Source organism: Schistocerca serialis, unplaced genomic scaffold, assembly GCF_023864345.2.
Source record: "Schistocerca serialis cubense isolate TAMUIC-IGC-003099 unplaced genomic scaffold, iqSchSeri2.2 HiC_scaffold_1173, whole genome shotgun sequence".
In the NCBI taxonomy this organism is placed as follows: Eukaryota; Metazoa; Arthropoda; class Insecta; order Orthoptera; family Acrididae; genus Schistocerca; species Schistocerca serialis.
Window position 1 is genome coordinate 60,001 of NW_026047374.1, and position 5,000 is coordinate 65,000.

At 54.6% G+C, this 5,000-nt stretch overlaps 2 non-coding genes across 2 annotated transcripts; both read left to right on the forward strand.

Moving 5' to 3' along the window:
- Positions 1–2,471: 2,471 nt before the first annotated feature.
- LOC126433736 (small subunit ribosomal RNA) lies at positions 2,472–4,381 on the forward strand. Its single transcript, XR_007578715.1, has one exon. It is a non-coding gene; the product is annotated as a small subunit ribosomal RNA (ribosomal RNA).
- A 348-nt stretch (positions 4,382–4,729) lies between these two features.
- LOC126433839 (5.8S ribosomal RNA) lies at positions 4,730–4,884 on the forward strand. The gene has a single exon (XR_007578786.1). It is a non-coding gene; the product is annotated as a 5.8S ribosomal RNA (ribosomal RNA).
- Positions 4,885–5,000: the final 116 nt, after the last annotated feature.

Genomic DNA, 5,000 nt, shown 5'->3' on the forward strand with positions numbered 1-5,000 from the left:
CCTTAACCTAACCCACATTGTACCTTAACCTAACCCACATTGTACCTTAACCTAACCCACATTGTACCTTAACCTAACCCATATTGTACCTTAACCTAACCTATATTGCGCCTTAACCTAACCCACATTGTACCTTAACCTAACCCACATTGTACCTTAACCTAACCCATATTGTACCTTAACCTAACCTATATTGCGCCTTAACCTAACCCATATTGTACCTTAACCTAACCTATATTGCGCCTTAACCTAACCCATATTGTACCTTAACCTAACCCACATTGTACCTTAACCTAACCCACATTGTACCTTAACCTAACCCATATTGTACCTTAACCTAACCTATATTGCGCCTTAACCTAACCCACATTGTACCTTAACCTAACCCACATTGTACCTTAACCTAACCCATATTGTACCTTAACCTAACCTATATTGCGCCTTAACCTAACCCATATTGTACCTTAACCTAACCTATATTGCGCCTTAACCTAACCTATATTGCGCCTTAACCTAACCTATATTGCGCCTTAACCTAACCTATATTGCGCCTTAACCTAACCTATATTGCGCCTTAACCTAACCTATATTGCGCCTTAACCTAACCTATATTGCGCCTTAACCTAACCTATATTGCGCCTTAACCTAACCCACGTTGCGCCTTAACCTAACCCACGTTGCGCCTTAACCCAACCCACGTTGCGCCTTAACCTAACCCACGTTGCGCCTTAACCCAACCCACGTTGCGCCTTAACCCAACACACGTTGGGCCTTAACCTGCTCTGTAATTGTCATACGACGCGTTAAATTAGTGTAGTGTTGCCTAACTGCAACCCCCGCAATATAGTTTGCTACTCGCACTGCCCGGTCCCCAGAGTATCGCTTCATGTTAAACACCTTGCAGCTATACACTGTAATGCGGACGGCAGCAGGACGTACATGCTCAATGCCCTTCGCAGTTGTTCATTGGCATTCGCATGGCGAAGCACAGCCTACGTTGTGGTACGGCTTGTGTCAACTGTCCGCTGATGTTGTACGTCCAAATCACACACTGTACTGCACATTGGTCCTCATGTACTGAATGATACATCGTGGTACATGTGTGACCGTACCACGACTGCGCCAACAACGGCGAACCATACGGTCCAAATATTGTGCACTCAGCTACGTGTCGTCTCCCTATAAGAGCTGGATTGCAGTATGGTATGCCGTGGATGGCGATCACCATGAGCCGTCTGTTGATGTAGTGGCGCGTGTTGTCAGACGTAGTCGTCTCTTCTCACACACCGTGATAGCATGGTGCACTGCGTTCCACATCTGCGACATGCGACAGAGGCCGGTTGACAGTCGTTCGCGCAATGGACATCGCATACGTACGGGGGCCACCTTCCACGTGTTCGCGAAGCGTGCACATGTTGTTGCGTGTATGTGGGCAGACATAGTGTGTCGTGACACCTGACACAGGCATGCAACAATCGTTGAATTTGCAAATGGCGATGGACGTCTACGTTTGCTGGTGACGTTACGCAAATGAAGAACTGGTAAACCGTTGTGGTGCGGTTGTTCTCGCTAGAGGTGAATCAGTGATGGCGACGATCGGTTGAGCTACCAACCGGTTGTTTCAGCGATACCCACCATGCCCACGAACGTGAATGGCATGTGGGTGTGAAGCGATACGCGGCGGTGGCTGGGTGGGACCGTCCCCGGCCGGTGAGGGGGGGCCTCCCGGCGTGCTGGCCGCGCGGTGCGTGGGCGCACGCGCTACAGCCGGCTGGTGGGGGCGGCCAGTGGCAGGCGCGCCGGCCGACGGAGGCGGCAGGCGGCGCAGCTGCGCGCCGGCGCACCCTGCACGCGGCGCCGTGCGGCCAAAGTAGGTCCTCGCGGGCCCGGTGCGAAGCGCGGTGGACATCTGCAGTGTGCTGGTCCGATTGAGGACTGTGTGCGCTGAGGATGCGCCGCCGCCCGGCGCTCGGCGCCGCGACGCCGTCTGCTGCTCGGTCGCCTCTGCGGTTCTCGCAGGTGGATTGTATCGCAGCTGTGCGGACGTGTTGGCGCGTGCGCTGTGCTGGGAGAGTTCGCTTCGGCACCCAAGTGGGGCTTTTGTCCTTCTGTGGCGCTGGCGTTGGAGCTGCCGGCCACCGTAGGTGGCGCGTGTTGTCTCCCGCCGGCAATGCCACGACAGCACGCTCCCGGGCCTCTGTCGGCAGCGGCAAGCTCAGTTGGGAGCACGGGTGGTCGCACCTAAAGCGTCTACTCGCCAAACTCCGGGCGATTGCGCCTCTCTCGAACCCGACCAAGTACTTAGGACGGCGCTGCGCGCCGCCGGGACCTGAGAGGGTTTCGAGGTGTATTGTGCAGGGGAGCTCAGCCTCCTCCTGTTTGCAGAATAATTGAGCGGACGCTTGCGTGTTCGCGCGGGCTCCCGGGACACACTCCCGGGCGGCCGGCTGCTCAGCTCTAGTTGACGCAGCTCCCTGGTTGATCCTGCCAGTAGTCATATGCTTGTCTCAAAGATTAAGCCATGCATGTCTCAGTACAAGCCGCATTAAGGTGAAACCGCGAATGGCTCATTAAATCAGTTATGGTTCCTTAGATCGTACCCACGTTACTTGGATAACTGTGGTAATTCTAGAGCTAATACATGCAAACAGAGTCCCGACCAGAGATGGAAGGGACGCTTTTATTAGATCAAAACCAATCGGTCGGCTCGTCCGGTCCGTTTGCCTTGGTGACTCTGAATAACTTTGGGCTGATCGCACGGTCCTCGTACCGGCGACGCATCTTTCAAATGTCTGCCTTATCAACTGTCGATGGTAGGTTCTGCGCCTACCATGGTTGTAACGGGTAACGGGGAATCAGGGTTCGATTCCGGAGAGGGAGCCTGAGAAACGGCTACCACATCCAAGGAAGGCAGCAGGCGCGCAAATTACCCACTCCCGGCACGGGGAGGTAGTGACGAAAAATAACGATACGGGACTCATCCGAGGCCCCGTAATCGGAATGAGTACACTTTAAATCCTTTAACGAGTATCTATTGGAGGGCAAGTCTGGTGCCAGCAGCCGCGGTAATTCCAGCTCCAATAGCGTATATTAAAGTTGTTGCGGTTAAAAAGCTCGTAGTTGGATTTGTGTCCCACGCTGTTGGTTCACCGCCCGTCGGTGTTTAACTGGCATGTATCGTGGGACGTCCTGCCGGTGGGGCGAGTCGAAGGCGTGCGACGCGCCTCGTGCGTGCTCGTGCGTCCCGAGGCGGACCCCGTTGCAATCCTACCAGGGTGCTCTTGAGTGAGTGTCTCGGTGGGCCGGCACGTTTACTTTGAAGAAATTAGAGTGCTTAAAGCAGGCAAGCCCGCCTGAATACTGTGTGCATGGAATAATGGAATAGGACCTCGGTTCTATTTTGTTGGTTTTCGGAACCCGAGGTAATGATTAATAGGGACAGGCGGGGGCATTCGTATTGCGACGTTAGAGGTGAAATTCTTGGATCGTCGCAAGACGAACAGAAGCGAAAGCATTTGCCAAGTATGTTTTCATTAATCAAGAACGAAAGTTAGAGGTTCGAAGGCGATCAGATACCGCCCTAGTTCTAACCATAAACGATGCCAGCCAGCGATCCGCCGCAGTTCCTCCGATGACTCGGCGGGCAGCCTCCGGGAAACCAAAGCTTTTGGGTTCCGGGGGAAGTATGGTTGCAAAGCTGAAACTTAAAGGAATTGACGGAAGGGCACCACCAGGAGTGGAGCCTGCGGCTTAATTTGACTCAACACGGGAAACCTCACCAGGCCCGGACACCGGAAGGATTGACAGATTGATAGCTCTTTCTTGATTCGGTGGGTGGTGGTGCATGGCCGTTCTTAGTTGGTGGAGCGATTTGTCTGGTTAATTCCGATAACGAACGAGACTCTAGCCTGCTAACTAGTCGCGTGACATCCTTCGTGCTGTCAGCGATTACTTTTCTTCTTAGAGGGACAGGCGGCTTCTAGCCGCACGAGATTGAGCAATAGCAGGTCTGTGATGCCCTTAGATGTTCTGGGCCGCACGCGCGCTACACTGAAGGAATCAGCGTGTCTTCCTAGGCCGAAAGGTCGGGGTAACCCGCTGAACCTCCTTCGTGCTAGGGATTGGGGCTTGCAATTGTTCCCCATGAACGAGGAATTCCCAGTAAGCGCGAGTCATAAGCTCGCGTTGATTACGTCCCTGCCCTTTGTACACACCGCCCGTCGCTACTACCGATTGAATGATTTAGTGAGGTCTTCGGACTGGTACGCGGCATTGACTCTGTCGTTGCCGATGCTACCGGAAAGATGACCAAACTTGATCATTTAGAGGAAGTAAAAGTCGTAACAAGGTTTCCGTAGGTGAACCTGCGGAAGGATCATTACCGACTAGACTGCATGTCTTTCGATGTGCGTGTCGTGTCGCGCAACACGCTACCTGTACGGCTCGCAGTAGCCGTGCGCCGCGTGCGGAACCACGCGTGCTTCTCAAAACTAACGCCAATGTTGTGTGGTACGAGCGCTGAAGCGCTGGAGCGGGACTGCGGCACCTGGCGCCTGGCGCCGGTTTTGAATGACTTTCGCCCGACTGCCTGTCCGCTCCGGTGTGGAGCCGTACGACGCCCATCGGCCGTGAGGCCGTTGGACACAGAACGCTTGAACAGGGGCCGCCACACGCCTACGTCCCGCCTATGCAACTGTCTTGAAAGAGACAGTGGAAACTAAGAAAAGATCACCCAGGACGGTGGATCACTCGGCTCGTGGGTCGATGAAGAACGCAGCAAATTGCGCGTCGACATGTGAACTGCAGGACACATGAACATCGACGTTTCGAACGCACATTGCGGTCCATGGATTCCGTTCCCGGGCCACGTCTGGCTGAGGGTCGGCTACGTATACTGAAGCGCGCGGCGTTTGCCCCGCTTCGCAGACCTGGGAGCGTCGCGGCCGCCTGTGGGGCCGGCCGCGCCTCCTTAAACGTGCGATGCGCGCCCGTCGCCTGGC